Source organism: Spodoptera frugiperda, chromosome 21 (assembly GCF_023101765.2).
Source record: "Spodoptera frugiperda isolate SF20-4 chromosome 21, AGI-APGP_CSIRO_Sfru_2.0, whole genome shotgun sequence".
In the NCBI taxonomy this organism is placed as follows: domain Eukaryota; kingdom Metazoa; phylum Arthropoda; class Insecta; order Lepidoptera; family Noctuidae; genus Spodoptera; species Spodoptera frugiperda.
Genome location: NC_064232.1, coordinates 401,816 through 419,578, shown reverse-complemented (window position 1 = coordinate 419,578; position 17,763 = coordinate 401,816). Strand labels below are relative to the sequence as shown.

General features: G+C 35.8%; 1 protein-coding gene across 7 annotated transcripts in view; it reads right to left on the bottom strand.

Moving 5' to 3' along the window:
* Positions 1 to 14,887, bottom strand: part of LOC118280272 (fasciclin-3) — a 186,007-nt gene extending 171,120 nt beyond the window's left edge. For all 7 annotated transcript variants that reach the window (XM_050702191.1, XM_050702189.1, XM_050702190.1 and 4 more), the window contains exon 1: positions 14,639 to 14,887. The gene's annotated coding sequence lies outside the window, so the exon portion shown is untranslated. The remainder of the gene's footprint in view (positions 1 to 14,638) is intronic.
* Positions 14,888 to 17,763: the final 2,876 nt, after the last annotated feature.

The following is a 17,763-nucleotide window of genomic DNA, read 5'->3' as shown; positions in this document are numbered from 1 at the left end:
ACCAAAGAAATGGTTTACAATGTTGTAAAAACGTCAACGGGTAATGATAATATACATAATTATGTTTCGTCTGGTTACACTTCACTACATAGTATAAAACAAAGTCGCTTTCTCTGTCCCTATGTGCCTTTGTACGCTTAAATCTTTAAAACTAGGCAACGGATTTTGATGCGGTTTGTTTTTAATAGATAGAGTGATTCAAAAGGACAGTAGGGAAGCCATCCATAGCAAGCATCTTTCCATATAAAAAACATAGCTTAGCTTAGCTGAGTTCGTTTCCACCAGTGCTAAGCTATGTGTAAGCAATGAATATGATTGGTGGAAACCAAACGCATCCACAGCAACGTAGCATAGCACATCTCTGGTGGAAAAACATCCTTTCTCTTTCAAGATAAAGACGTTTTAAAGTACAATTGAGTGATTTCCGACCGATAAAGATATCATCTATTTATTTAAAACTAGCTACTTCCGCGCGGTTTCACCCGCTCTGCTCGGTTCCTATTGATCGTAGTGTGATGATCTATAGCCTATAACCTTCCTCTGTAAATGCGCTATCCACACAAAGAATTATTGAAATCGGACCAGTAGTTCCTGAAATTAGCGCGTTTAAACAAACAAACTCTTTAGCTTTATAATATTAGTATAGATTTCGCCCCAAACTATCGAAAACGCGGTCAAATACTAACATTAATTAGTATAACAGATCTTAAATTAACATAATTATCTTGCTAGTTATCTACTTAATCAGAATCTGAGGTGACAAACCCTCCAATCGCTTTGGAAACACTAATCGAATCGTGTATCGGTTTGGTTGACCATAATCCGAGCATCGATTAATGTACAACTCGATTCGAAGACGCACCAAATCGATTAACGTTTAATCAAAACGCGCGGATGCGTAAACTCGCGACGCTTCACGGTTTACTATAGTGATGTGATGTTTGACAACTGACAGAATAACAAATGGTAATAATGCTTATACATATTTATTATAACTTTCATGAGACATACTAAATTAATTATTATGTTATCAACTTATGTCTGAATACTCAAACGCTACTGAAAATTTGATGAACTACTTAATTTTCAATTTTTTCTGACTAGTTTTCTACAAATAAGTCTGCTATTTGACGTAAAAATCTGATGACGGCATAATAGAGTATTTCATACAAAGTTCATAGAAAATATAGTTTTCGACGTTTCGAAAAAAGTATTGAATTTGACTAGTAGGAAACATGCCTATTTGACACCAAACTAAAATTAATTACACAAAACACAACAAGACACTGGATTATTTCACGTAAAAATTCAAATATGGCAACCTACAGACCCAATTAAAAACTTGTATTCCCGCGCTTGCCGCCATTTTTTCCATTCCTTTTTCAAACGTAGCTTTTTTTACGGGCGCCCGGTAGCGCAAGATAAGAGTACGGTAGAGGCTCAGGGGAAGAAAAATATTCTTTATTTTCTTAACTAATGTGTTTCTCGCCGTGTTTTTTGTTATTACCAGTGTAATGTCTGCTTTATGTCATTTAGTAGCTCTCTGATTTGTTGGGCGCTTCAGAATTAGTTTATGAGGTTAATATTTAAGACTGTTTCGTTGGTCGAGTGGTTGCAAGTGCGACTGCCTCAAAGTCGGGCAAAGTATTATTGAGCTTTTTACGATTTTATCGTTAGAACTTAAAACGGGATGTTTATTAGTTTTTTTTTTTATGGCAAATATCCCGTTTCAAGTTCTAATGATAGTACTAGAGACCATGTCAGTTTAAAAACTTATTTTTTCGGTTTTTCGAAAATTTCTCTGTAGTAGCACGGAATCTAGAATTGTGCCCAGTATATGGCAATAGGCTCACCTATTACATAGGACTTATAACACAAATGGTGAAAAGTGGGTGTACATTGTATAGCGGCATTACGTGCCGTAATGTGGACTTATTCGTCAACTCGGCCGCAATAAACTCGACCGCGCGGTCGAGTTGGGAAGATTTAAATCTACCTATTATTTCATTGTGCATCTCGACCGCAGGAACATTCACTATGCGGTCGAGTCGACCCGGGTAATCTCGACCGAGTACAAAATGTACATTTGAGTAGAAAATGTTTATGGCATATCATGGAAAGATTTATTTTGTTAGGCCGATTAAAATGCGTGCTGTGCTAACACAAACATCGTAGATGTTTCATTAGAATCACCCTTTTGTTTTGTAAAATGTAGCATTTTAATCATGACCTTACATATATCCTGATTAGTTAAAATAGTTTTGTCTCTCTCTCGCAACTTGGAATTTTTATCGGTGGAAAGAAAATTAAATGAATCTTTTTATCTGGCCTTAATTCTAATTTTAAGTTATTTTATATCATATAATATACCCAAAAGAACAAAAATTTTATTAGAAACGAAACACTTTTGTATATCAATGTACAATAATGCCTCATATTTTCAATGTCGGTCGAGTTGACGAATAAAAGATACGAATAAATAGCTTCATCAACTCGACCACGTGATTCGGCCGAGATGCATAATAAAAAAATAATTACGTTTGAATTTCCCGACTCGACCGCGCGGACGAGTTTATTGCGGCCGAGTTGACGAATAAGTCGTAATGTGCACCTCTGCCTACCACTTCGGGGATAAAAAGGCGTGACATTGTATATTTAAGAAGTAGGTAGGAATAAAGTAAATGACGTTTTCTAAATAACTTAACTTAATTAAAAATGATAAGAAAGTTGTTTTCATTCTAGTAACGTTAAAACGATCTATTTGCATAAAATTAATGAACGATTAATTAAAAAGAATTGGCACAAAAGACTAGTTAGTTATCCAAAGACAAAAGTTTTATCGAAAAAAAAAAGAAACAAAATGCTAATCTGTCAAATTACGGTTTGGCGCGAATTGCGCGCCAAAACTGGTTCCAATTGTATTTGGCAGATAAAATGGAAAAGTTTTATTGTCGGAAAAGGAAATTACCTGTTTATTATCAGTTAATGTGTTACAAATACTTTCGGAAGCGTCGAAAACAATAAATATGTAGAAAAGCAAATAACAGTAAAAAAAACCTATTTTTAAAAAGAGTAGGGGAGGTAGGGGAGGTATGGGCAGTCGGGAGACATGGGCACCCCCCTTTTATTCTGATCCTGTCATAGGTTTTTCTTTTTTCTTAATTTGGTAGTTTACTTTACCGTCTGGCAAAACTATTCATCCATAGACTATCTGTTATTACCGTCAATTGTCAAACACAAACACATTTGAACATTATGCGCTCGTAAAAGTAAGTATTTTGTTGTGGATTCGGATCGTAATACAGAGAAAATTAACGAAAGGTATGTGTATTTTTTATTATATATCTATTGTATATTTACTAACTAATAAATTAAACTAAAATTCACGTTTCAATACCTAAACAAAAAAAAATGCCGGTATATTGTGTTGAAAATGTGTACAGAGGGAGCATTGGGCATTCGGATGTGAGGGAGGTTTGGGCATGTCCAATGCTCTCTTCTTTATATTGCGTACAGGAGGTTTTTTGAAAATTATAATTACCTGCTTTAATTAAACTATTTGAAATATTTTTAATTACAGGAAGATTAAAAAAGAAAAGTTTACGACGAGAAATTCCCAAAGATTTGATATTACGAGCCATAGAAGAGGTATCAAAAGGATCAAAAATAAAAACAACAGCTGATAAATATAAATATAAGCCTTTATGGGTTATAACTAATTTAATATAAGTCGTGATATATTTAAGATGTTTTTTTTTGTTGTTATTACGTTTATTTTTGGAGTCTATTATAGATGTTAAGTGTTTTACAGGCCATGCCCAAGCCTCTCACCGGGTGTGCCCATATCTCCCCACCATAGGGAGCCTTGGGCACTTTTGACTTAATTTTTTAATTACCTCCTAATTGGGAAACTGATTATTATTATAAGAAAGTTCTTTATAAGATATCTAGCCAAAAGTATGGAGCAATAGGAAGTGGCAATAAATATAGATTATCTACAAAATCTGGCTTTTTATGCATTAAATTGTGAAAAAGTGCCCATCCCTCCCCTACCTCCCTTAACGATAGAGTTTTTTTCTCGTTCTTCTCCATTCGAAGCTACACTTTGGAACGAGCACTAGCTTCACTGACGGACAGACTGACGAACAATTCAAATTGACGTATCAAAAGGCCTAAATAAGGAGTAATGGAAATAAATGCTTTGACTTTGTTTAAAGTAATCGAAACGGGAGCGCGTTCTGTTCTCTGATCGGCCTGCTCGAATAAACCAACAAATTAGGGGCCTTAGTATGAGTTTGCGTTTGTTTAACTTTACGTCCAACGAGAGCGCATTCAGCATTCTGATTGGCCGGCTCGATGAACCAACCAATAAGAACGCGGTAAATGCTCTCGTTTCGATTACTTTAAACGAAAAGCAAACTCATACTAAGGGTACAGATCTGTATTTATTTCAAATTGTGGCTACACGAGGTGTGTTCAAATACTAAGGGAACGATGGCAGGTGCTTACAACCTTTTTTTTGTTGCTTTTTTTGTCAGTTTCGAAATCGAAAGATCGGCTAGTTATTATTATTATTTTATTTGGTTACAAAGTGAGTTTTGGAGAGTATTGTAACATAACTTTACACCTGTGGATCTAAGGGTGTTGTTTATAGAAGTTACCTGTTGTTAAGGTATTCAAAGTTAAATATTACCTTTATTAGGTTAAAGTATGTTATAAAAACAGTTCTTGCGTTTTCATTAGTTTTGTAACAACAACAGCGTCACGCCTTTTTATCCCCGAAGGGGTGGGCAGAGGTGCTCATATGATGGCACGTAATGCCGCTACACAATGTTCACTCGCTTTTCACCATTTGTGATATTATAAGTCCCATGTAATAGTGGTTGAGCCTATTGCCGTATACCTACCGGCAACATTTCCAGACTCCCTGCTACTACCGAGAATTTTTACGAAAATCCAGAAAAGACCCAGTAATACTTTGCCTAAACCGGGAATCGAACCCGACACCCATAGTCGCGACCACAGGCATCAAAAAAGCCTCCATATTTTTTCAAATCACATTCTTTAGTCAACCAGGAATACAGGTAAAATATGACAGTACCTATATTATTCACAGATAAAGTCAAAGCAACATGAAAAGGGTAAACTGTAGTGAGAGAAGGAAACATTTAATATTTTTCTTACTTTTCCTACCAAGTAAATACAGAGAGCGGCAGAGACAGACAGACTCGACAGAAACCTATTTAATTGTGACATAAAGTAGTTTAAGCGATAAAAGAATCAGCGAAGTTTTTTTATGGTATAAGCTGGTAAACGAGCAGACGGATCACCTGATGGTAAGCATAAGCAATCATGAATACATGAAACACTAGAGGCGTTACAAGTGCGTTGCTAGCCTTTTGGGTGTTAGGAATTTAAGGGTTGTTGGGGAATCCGTTTCTACTCCTGCTTTTCGAGTCAGAGCCCCGGTAAACCCGCTAGGTAGTCCGCAGCTCCGATGAGATATCCCTTAAGTTAATACCGAAGCTGGTTTCAAGACAGTTTGTTCCTATCATATCATCGATACAGAGACAATGAAGCATTGAAGACCATTGATAACCCGACTGACCATACTTCAAAGGTCATTAGAATAATTAATATTAACTAGCTACTCCCGCGCGGTTTCATCTGTTACTATATTGATCGTAACGTGATGTTTTATGGCATATAATGTTATATGTCTTCCTCGTTAAATGCGACTATCCAATACAACACAAAAAGATTTTATTTTTACAATACTGTATATGACTAACATTTATTTTAATGTTCGCCTGTACATTATTTAAAAACATTACACTCACATTTTTAATTTTCTTCCAGTAACAAATACTTTCGAAGATATTACATATACATATTATTAATTTGAAATATCGCGTGACGTCTCTTCTAGGTACGTTTTATACGTAGAAATGACGTATTTGCTCGCACTCCTAAACTTTGATTCGTTTTATCTAAGTACTTTTATCTTATACATGCTTACAACAAAAAATACGTGTCTAATATTATTTCTTTACCTGACTGACGGATTAAATAGATTGTTAATTTTCATACCGTCATCATCCCTATTAGAACCAGTAGTTCTGGAGATTACCGCGTTCAAACAAAACAAACTCTTCAGATATACAGAAATAACATCTGCCTACTCAGTTAAGGAAGTAGGCGTTGTTTTAAATTTAAATGAGAATGTGAGTACTATAGTATATTGTCCTTCGAGTTCACGGTAGACGGATACCAGCTTGTGAGTCATTGTGGACGAACTGGATTCGCCAACGCTGTGACCAGGCTTGGGACATTGTTCCTTTTTTGTCAAAGGCCTTTGCCCTGTACTAAAACTGTTATAACAACACCAGGATTAAAATAAACTGTAATGTTTTGTGGGACAATCTCCCAAAACAGTTATAACTTGCGTCAGGAACTACAGTAGATACATCAAGTGTCCACTGCTGACCAAAGGCCTCCTCTCACACGGAGAAGGTTTGAGCATTAATTAGCACGCTTGCTCACAGCCGGTTTAAACTTATAATCAGAAATTATACAATTACCGGGCACATTTCCAGACTCCGGAAACTGACTTACTGAGAAATTTTCGAAAAACCGAAAAAAGCCCAGCAGTACTCCGGCCGACCCAGGAATCGAATCCGAGACCCCATGTCCGGCAGTCGCACTTGTGACCACTCGACTAATGAGACAGGCAGTTTTAGATCTCGCAACGAAATATGTAAATCAAAACACATAATTAGAGGAAGAAACTGTACATCAAGTTTTAAAAGGCATTTACTCAAACCGTTGTGTACAAAAAAAAAGTATAATAACTCTTTGCCTGACCCTTGAATTCGAAATTCGAATCACGGTGTGGGTGAAAGCCACGGGCTTGTAACTCGCCGGCCATAATCTCTTAACATCTTGTCCCGACAACATCCCAAACTGGTTTCACTGAATTATTTTTAAATCTTCCTAGGACATCGGTGCTCTCGCTCTAGCGTCGCCCGTCTCTGTCTGGCACAGAGCTATTCATTGCTTAGAGATCGTTTAAGTAGTTTATTGGCTTAATAGTTACATTGGCCGGTGAGTGTGGTGAATGATCTTTCCATCTATTAATAGTGGTAGATTCTTCCGTTTATTTAGTAGTTTTGTTTCTAACTACGAAACTGTTGGATTGATTTCTATAAAGTTCCTATTTCCTATCTTATAGTTAGTAAGCGACGCCTCTGGTGTTGCAGTTGTAACTACTTAAGATTACAGTGACAACCGTAGTAGTATAAAACATATACATTTTAGGTAGACAATTAAAAGTTTAAGTCTTTCGTTACTGACTGACTGACTGACAATGCACAGCTAAAACTACTGGATGTAGGAAGCTGAATATTAACGCGTATTTTTTTTACATTTGATGAGTCGACGTTTGGCCGCTATCTCACCTGATGGTAAGTGATGATGCGGCCTACGATGGAGCACGTCTGCCCATAAGCAACCTATATTCCTTGGGAAGTGGAGGAATAGGAATCACATTTTTGTGTGATGGCTAGTCGAATATAAAACATAACCTCTTTAGTCTTTGGTAAACGATGTTTGCTGCCATTTTACATACCGGATATGTTATTTTGGCTGAGAGCTATAACTTTAACTATACGTCCAATCAGATATAATTAGATAAAATAGATGTACGTTTCCTGTTAGGTATAATTAGAATGCGTTTCCATCCATATAGTTTTAAAAAGCAAAAAAGTGAAATGGGGTAAAATCATGCAATGACTTCTCCCGCCTTGAGCGAGGCGAGAGGGAGGGTCAGACTCTTACTGACTAAACACCACCCCGTTCCTACTCCTGCTTTTTGAGCCGGAGCCCCGGTACCCGTTAGGTAGTCCGTTTATAGTAGGACAATTTATAACTAGGTTTAGTTCTTTTATTGAGATTAAGTGCTATAGTTAAATAAGACTTAAAATCCAAATAACACCGAAGAGAATCGTTAAATATACAACCAGGAAGTTTCAAAAGAATACCACATTCACTTGAGTTGCCACAGGAGAAAACACATCTAAGGCAACGCAAAGGTGTGACCACTTGAAAAAAAACCGCGATGTTTCACGCAAGTCCGTTAAAATGAACTTAAATCTTCAAATGCGGTTAGTAATCACACGGTATAAAGCATTTCATCAAAGGCCTATAAGTGGCCACTGCTGACCAAAGGCCTCTTCTCACACGGAGGTTTAAGCATTAATCACCACACTTGTTCAATGCGGGTTGGCGATTCCAAACTTTTAGTTACAAACTTTACATTATTAAAAATTGCAAAATCCAAAATTTCATGAAAGAATCGATACTTTTTTCGTAATATTCTACATTTTAATTAAATAATAAAAGAGCAAAATGTGCATAAAATACACCTCTTTTTAATAAGCGAGAGGCGTCGTACAAAAATTCATATTACCCAGTACCCTATGTAGGTACCTATAATAACATATTTTGATTAAAACAAAAAACAAAAGAAGGTAAAAGTACAATTTTACCAAAAAATTTGAGAGCGAAACCATCCAAAAAAACCAGTATAAACTGACCTCCGAATGTTCAGAAAGACCATACAAAGCGAGGCCATTATATACTGGTTTAATATAGCTGGATGGTCGGCCAGTATTAAATTGACTGTCTGATGTACGAAATGGTCATACAAAGCTAGACCATGATAAACTGGTTAATATGGTTTGAAGAATGTCCAGTATAAAATGACCTCCGAATGTACGGAAAGATCATACAAAACGAGATCATGATAAACTGGTTACCTATAGTTTGAAAATGGCCAGTATAAACTGACCGTCGAATGTTAGGAAAAATCATACTAAGCTAGGCCATGATATACCTACTGGAAAATATAGCTTGATAAAACCAGTATTAAATGACCGTCAAATGTTAGGAAAGACCATACAAAGCTAGACCATGTTATACTGGCCCTTTAGCTATACGGTTACCAGTATAAACTGACCTCCGAATGTTAGGAAAGTTCATACAAAGCTAGACCATGATATACTGGACTTTTAGCTCTATGGTTACCAGTATAAATTGACCTCCGAATGTTAGGAAAGATCAAAAGCTAGACCAAGGTCTGGCTATTTTGTGAATACCAGTAAAACTGACTTCCGAATGTTACGAAAGATCATACACAGCGAGACCATAGTAAACTGGATTTTTATAGCTTGATAGACGACCAGTATAAGCTGACCGTCGAAAGTACGGAGACGTCATACAAAGCCAGACCATGATAAACTGGTTTTAGCTCTTTACAGTTTGATAGTAGGTACACAAGCTTGATAGGTAGCCAGTATAAACTGACCTCCGAATGTTTGGAAAGATCATACAAAGCGAGTCCATGATAAACTGGTTATTATTTAGTAGCCGTGTGAACCAGCCTACCAGGTAAACGCAAAATAAATAGATACAGGAACAATTTTCCCTGAAAATACTGAAGAAAGTGGTCTGTATAAAGATGTATCGGTAAATAGGTAGGAGGATACCTACATACTAAGGTAATTTTCTTTTTGTTTTTTCGTATAAATAACAAAATTACTAGCCATCAGATCTGTGGCCGCGGTTTTTTTGAGAGGGGAAAATCATCCAATGACCTCTCACGCCTTGGGCGAGGCGAGAGGGAGTGTCAGTCTCTTACTGACTAAAAACCACCCCGTTCCTACTCTTGCTTTTCGAGCCGGAGCCTCGGTATTACAGAATAGCCGAGCAGGTGTTGTAATAAAACAGTTTTTCACAATAATATTTTGTTTTATTTCTCACTTTGAAAAAATAACGACATTACAGCAGTAAAAATCAGAGCAGGGACAATGACGCAAAAATGGAGGGAAATTATTAAGTGTCAAAAGTGACATCTATGGTAGAACGCGGAAGTTTCAAATTACTTCAACAGCAGGTAAAAAATATTTGATTATATTATTCGAAAATCCGCAATTTTAATTAAGTCTTTTAATTATAAGCCTCCTCTACATAAGAGGGTTTGCGATCTCTAACAGTATAAAAGGTTCAGGTTTATCAGAGAGCGCTGATGGTCGGTCACTGTCTATAATGTGTAGTCCCTTAGTCAGCTCTCATGACATCCACGAGGAGAGTTGCATTAACCCCCACTGTTTTCGGAACAAAATCATTACTAAGGAACAGTTTAAGTAATCATTAAATGTCTCTGAGTGTGTCAGTAAGGTTATTTTTACAAAATATGAGCGTTAGGTATTATTAGTATTAATTAATAGATGTCTCATCTCCGAAACCGCATTCATCTAAGAATTGTTTGATCAATTCGGTCCGTATGACGAATCGTCAATAATGATCGTTGTGGTCAACATATATCTTAGAATTACCGCAAATCTAGCTACTAGCTATGTTAGATCATCGGCAATCGTCATACTAATATGTAGGTAGGTATAACTCAGAATTGCTCACTCATAGGTACTTTTATTTTAACGTTGATAAGTCTGCGTTTGGCCACCAACCCGCTTACTGCTAGGACGGCGAAGCGAAGATGTGGCCGAGGATGGAGCACACAGACTTAGAAAGTACCTATTCACTCTGACCTTGAAAAGACCCGGGTTGTATTTCTCAGGAAAAATAGAAGCCGGCAGATTGTTTCATACTCATACTATTCTTATGCAACTAAGTCCCACTACTTAATATTTATGCAACGTCTTTTATCCCCGAAGGAGTAGGCAGAGGTGCACATTACGGCACGTAATGCCGCTATACAATGTACACCCACTTTTCACCATTTGTGTTGTAGTCCCATGTAATAGGGGGTGAGCCTATTGCCATACACCGGGCACAACTCCGTGCTACTACTGAGACATTTTCGAAAACCCGAAAAACCCTGTTTGACGTGTAAAAGTGCTCTTTTGTAGCCTTTTGTCGCCAGAAAAATAAATTTATTTCAATGCTTTGCCAGACCCGGGAATCGAACCCGAGACCTCTTACCCGGCAGTCGCACTTGCAACCACTCGACCAACGAAGCGATTATTCGTCATAAAAATATCAAGGTAGGTATAACAACTGTGAATAGCTCACGTATTTATTATTCTTATGCAACTATTTCCCCACTACCTACTATTTACAATGTATAGTGTATTTTGTCCACGACAAATACTTTAATAGTTTAGCAGTTTTTTATGTGATTCTGATCAACCGTTAAGCGATACTTCAAGGTTTTGAATGCGAAGTTGCAAACGGAAAACAGGTGATATTTTTATACCAAAATACAGTATGAGGAAAACCTCTTATGACTTAATTTAAACCACATATTTGTTATCATCTTGACTGACAATATACGAAAAAATTGCGAAATAGGCCCAGTAGGTAAGCCAAAAAGTGCATTATTCTCATTGAGCTAATTTGAACACTCTTTACAAATACGGCATTATAACAGCCGCGCCGCATGTCCGTAACATTCCTAGACAACCTACAACATTACAGCTCTTCTGTGGTCAAGAAAGAAGTTGATCTCCATACTGTATATTTATGTAGACGCATAACTCCTGAACGACTGCATTAATTAGGATAAAATTCGACAAATTTCACCAGTAACTTGGTACTTCGATTAGGATCTTTCTTAAATCTGAAATTCGGTTTGCGTCGTGTCGGAATTTTCGGGTCGGCCGGCCGGTAGGTACCTACGTGTTAATAAAAATCAAATACTAACTTTATTATACCCTACCTACACTAAAGTTACATAACATAGGATCCTTTTTACACCTTTTATTTCTTAAAGAGGTATCCTAAGTACACATTTTATAAATATTAACAAAACTATCTTATGCCAGTGAATTCGTGGGATAAAAAGTCTAACTCTAACGCTCAAGTCAGATCATACGTAAGTTTTAGCGTAATTGACCGACAAACATCCAAACAACATTTTTACATGTGGTTAGAGGCAAACGAGCAGGCGTATCACCTGATGATAAGCGATCATCGTGACATGGACACCCGAAAGACCAGAAAAGAATCTTACAATATTAACCGTCGTACTTAGAGTCATTTAATGGTTACTTAAACTATTCCTTAGTAAATAAAGATTTCGCTCTTGAAAAATATTGCTAAGAACTGGGTTAAGTAACCATTAAATGACTATGAGTCCGTACTCAACTTTGATTCGTTTTATCTAAGTATTGTTATCTTACATGACAAAATAAAAAAATACGTGTCTAATATTTTTTCATTACCTAACTGACGGACTAAACAGATTTTAAATTTTCATACCCCGTCATCATTCCTATATAACACTATCTTTATGTATTTATACAGCACGAAATACATATACGTGCCTAATCTGCAATGTGTAGTAGTAACTTAGTAAGACTGACACAGCTGCTACTCGATTTCGTAGACCACCCAATCAAGTTTTTATAACTACATAACTTAATTATAGTATCCTTATAAATATAATATTATAATGCTAAAGCGAGTATTTTTGTCTCTATTTTAGATACATACGGGGCAACTAGGAACAATGTATCTATAAGTATAACTATATGTACAAGTATCTAAGTACTATATTTATTAGTTTAGAAGAGACTTTTTTTAAAGGGGGAAAATCATCCAATGACTTTTCCCGCCTTGGGCGAGGCGAGAGGGAGTGTCAGACTCTTACTGACTAAAAACCACCCCGTTCCCACTCCTGCTTTTCGAGCTGGAGCCCTGGTAAACCCGCTAGGCTCCAGGATCCGGATCAGAGTCTATAAGAGGCTGGAGGCTATAGGTACAACCGAAATTAAGAAACGATTTTAATTCAAAGATTTTTAGCTAATTAGGTTATTAGATAGCTCGCGACTTTACAGAAAATTTTATATGGTACCATAATATGAAAAACGTAATATTAATAGTGGTCCCTGGCCTAACAAAAATATTAAAAAATAGCCCTTGATCAAGAATAGGTTGGGAACGCCTAGTCTACATAATACCTAGATGTAATAGCTTAGATATTGGGATACCTAGGTACCGACTAATGTAACCGACTTCTGTCTGGCAATCGCGTGTTATGTGGACATTATGCTACGATACTTTAGTTTTATAAGTAACTAGGTACATACACACGTACACAATGTTAGATTTAGATATAATACCTAGGTGTGTATGTAGGTATTATTAGAACCTGGTACATTGCATAAATGAATATGAATTGTAGATTATACCTAAGTTAGAAGAGAGTTTCGCTTCAAATATTTGAATCAGATAGTTATCGAAAAATTAACAAGAAAATTGTCCTTTATGGATTAGCTCCGTGCTAAAAATCATCCAGACTTCTCTCGCCTTGGCCGAGGCGAGAGGGAGTGTCAGACTCTTACTGACTAAAACCACCACGTTCCTACTCCTGCTTTTCGAGCCGGAGCCCCGGTAAACTCGCTAGATGGTCCGCCGTTTCGGTAGCTTCGAGCTGGAATCAAAATCACGACTCGTCCAAAAGCGACTAACTTAACCACTGCGTCAACGCTACCTAACTACATATAGGAATAATCATTATCGTTCGTTTACTATGAATTCATCAATTAATTTTAGTTCAGAAGTTGATTTAAACGATTTAATAAAGCCATACACGTGTTCATTTCATAACGTACGAAATAATACTTACCTACCTACCTAATGTAAAATATCCCGCTACTAATCTGTGAGAGAAACCGGTAACTCGCAAATATATCTAACTTGATAATAATAGTTGCACCATTTGATTCCTACCTACTAAGACCGATATTCCACGCTCATTTTAAGCAAATTTACCGTCGATGTAAAGTTAAATGATATCTAGAAAACGTTAAGCTTCATTGTAGCTCAGATAACGCTATGCATGTCTGCAAAAGCTCATCAGAACATCGATAAACGCTCAAAGATACGTAAAACGTTCCAAGACTGCGATAAAACTTGTATAAACCCCGGCTAAGTTCAAATAAGTACTTATAGAGAAAGTTCTAACCGTATTGCGACTAGAACAGACGAACTTCTATAGACTTTCACCGACCACCAGCTAGATAAACTGAAAACCTTTAATTAATTTCGCCCGATACTACAGTCACGCGCGTAAAAATTTACTCGAACTCAACACTCAAGACACACCCATAACGTATTTTTATTCATCTTTATTTAGACAAGGAAGTTCTCTAATGATGAGTAAGTAAATTAGAATCCTCCTACTCGCCGTATTTGCTACGTGGGCTAAAGTAAGCAAGCTAGAAAACGTAAAAAAAGCAAGTTAGCACTTTGTGAAACTACCTTCGAACTAGATTGCACGTAACATTGCGAAACACTTTTTTATTAACTTCAGAGCATAAAATAAGATTGGTAAACATTCGAAATTCGTGTAAAACGTGTACGCGGAACAAAGACATTCCAATCGAATGATTAAACTTCAAATATTTGCTTCGAAAATCGCAATCAATTTCGACGACTATTTCGCAAATCGCAAAAACCGTTGCCATCTTGAAATTGCTATTTTTTTTTCTTCAATAAACATAAAAGTGGCAAAGGTAACCGGCTTTTTGACACCTATACGACTTCACTGTACAGTAGTTCGTTACTAAGAAACGAAATGATAACAAAAGAGTTTTATTATCTGTATTTTGATTACCTCGATTGATAGCGCAGGGATCCGATTACACACAAAACACTATAAAAGTTATTTTTCAAACACAAAAAGTTTAGTTTTGGAACTGTAACAAGAGTATTTTATGGTTGAACGCGGCACTGCTCTGTTCGCCCACGCCACACCTCAAGCACTTTCCCAACCGGTTTTGAACCACCACGTAAAAGTATCACGGACCGCGGACCGGGAGCGACGCGTGCTCTCCCAACGAACGACACTGTGGAACTGGCTCGGCAAAAAAAGATAAGCTGTGTTGTCAGCGTCCGTGACGATAAAACGTACGTTTGGCAAATGGTACAATTTAAGTTTTAGTATAAGTATAATGTAATGTTTTGGTTAGTATAGGTAATAATATAATGTAGGTAATTTGTGTTTATAGTGTATTGTTAAATGAAAATATCCGCCGTGATATTTTTATTAGTTGTTAAGAACTACACAAGTAGGTATGTGTGTTTCAATTGTTTATTCAATTATGTATTTATTAATTGTTAATTTTACACTAATTTTATTTTATTATCTTGCCTTTTATTGGCACATATTATGTACTCTATACCTCTTATTAGGTACTTTCGATTCTAATTGTAACAGACGATAATTCTATTAGTATAATGCATTATAAAATAAAATATAAAATTATATTAACCCGTTTAACCTTTTCTATACGATAGAGTTCTAGTTATTAATTTTGAATTTATTCTTTTAATATAAATGAAATAATAAATTGTTTCACAAATCCTACGAATTTACGTCTGTCACAAAAACCAACTACATACGTAAAATTCTTGTACGAGATTAGTAACTTAACTTAATTTTTAGATATAAAAAATAAATAAAAATGAAATAATTTATTACAAAAACTATTTGTTTTTATTTCATTAGGAACATAAAAACAAATAGTTCATAGAACAACAAACATAACACAGGAACCACAAAAATCTATTTCTAGACAATATTATTTTCAACATGTTTTTGTGGGTAATAAAATATAAAGATTTTTACTATCATTAATCATGATATTAGAAATTACATCTAAAATCGCATTACTAATTTAATATCAAAATAATTCCTATCACATCGCACAACCCATTGTACTAACCAATCCACAACACCCGCAAAGAAATTCCAAATTCAAAACATACCTAAAAACGTGGCAACCCGAAAATTCAACTTTCATCGCGCGCTCGTGCAACTTCGTGTAACTCCGTGTAAGTTCGGCTCCATGGTTCACGACTCCAACGGTCAGTCTCACAAAAGAAAATAAAAGTAATTTTTATATTTTTTGTCTAACAGACAACAGACAACTCTTCCTTTATATGGTTTTAGAACTATCAGGTAACAAACTATACCATCCGCATTCTTTTACGCCGACATTTTAACTTTAGACGCTTCAAAAGTTATCATAAAAATGATTTAAATCGTCAACGTATTGCAAAATGTCATTATAACACACATATTCTGAGATAAACGGTATTTTAGTTTGAATTAAGTGTTGGTTGGTTGTTGATTTGCCAATAAATACCATTTATTATACTAATCTATACCAATTTATAAAGCTGAAGAGTTTGTTTGTTTGTTTGAACGCGCTAATCTCCAGAACTACGGGTCCGATTTGAATAATTCTTTTTGTGTTGGATAGAACATTTATCGAGGAAGGCTATAAAATATCACGCTATGGCCAATAGGAGCCAAGCAGAGCGGGTGAAACCGCGCGGAAGTAGCTAGTCCTAATATAACTACGTTGATGAAATTTGTTTTTGCATTTTGTAGAATGTGTCAAAATAAGTCCACTATAGATAAAAACGTATTGAGTGATTTTTTGCAGTTAATGATTTCTTGCAATAAGCTGACGAAATGTTTTTTTTTTAAATGTGCGGAAAACCGTCTAAATGTGTCAAAATAAGTCCACTATAGATAAAAACGTATTGAGTGATTTTGTGCATATAATGATTTCTTGCAATAAGCTGACGAAATAGTGTATAATGAAGTACATAATAATTAATGCTGTGGGACGACACATAATTGAAAATAAAAAAATAAATAATAAATAAGCCGACGAAATATAAACAATAAATTTTATTTTAGAACTCTCCATAGCTACTTTTTATTGGGCAACATTGAAATTCGAAATTTGAATAATTGTACGTTTTTTTTTGTTCTACCCTTTTTTCTGTTTTCAACGGTCGACTAGTTTTATGTTCTTATTTTAAATAATGCAGGTGACAGTTTATGTCTAGTATTTTTTTCTGTCTACCCTCTTTTAATAATTGTGGTGATATTTTTATAGTTATTTAATGTTTAATAATATTTAATATTACGCTCGAGTGCTTGTCAGTGTTATTGTGGAGCAAGACCAGGGGTTCGATTTCCGGGTAGGAAAAAAATTATGTTAGTTTAATTCGAAATTATGGATAGTAAATTAGCAATCGTAATAGATTCGATTTCGTTATACTGTTTTGTAACTACTGTTATTTTTTTCCTGTAAACGAGCAGATGGATCACCTGTTGGTAAGCAATCGCCGCCGTCCATGGACACCCGAAACACCAGAGGCGTTACAAGTGCGTTGCCGGCTTTTTGGAGGTTAGGAATTTAAGGGTTGTTGGGGAATTGGGGATTGGGAAGATTCCCCAACAACCTACGATACGTAGAGGAGGCATATATTTTACCGCCTTATATTATTCTAGCTACTTCCACGCGGTTTCACCCGCTCTGCTCGGCTCCTATTGGTCATAGCGTGATGTTTTATAGCCTATAACCTTCCTCGATAAATGCGCTATCCAACACAAAAAGAATTATTCAAATCAGACCAGTAGTTCCTGAGATTAGCGCGTTCAAACAAACAAACTATCAAACAAACTCTTCAGCTTTATAATATGTATATATGTATATGTATTAGTATATTAGTATAGATTATAATATTAGTATATATAAAAAATAAAATAAAAAAGGGGTGAAAAGTGCAGTCCCGTCGGCATTTGATTCCTATATGGAATAATTTTGTATTTTATGTGATTTCTGTGGTGCGATTGTGATCTACTAATTGTTTTTTTTTTGGGTCTGTGTCACTTAAAACTGTATTCACTCATGATGACATGTGCATTACCCACCATAT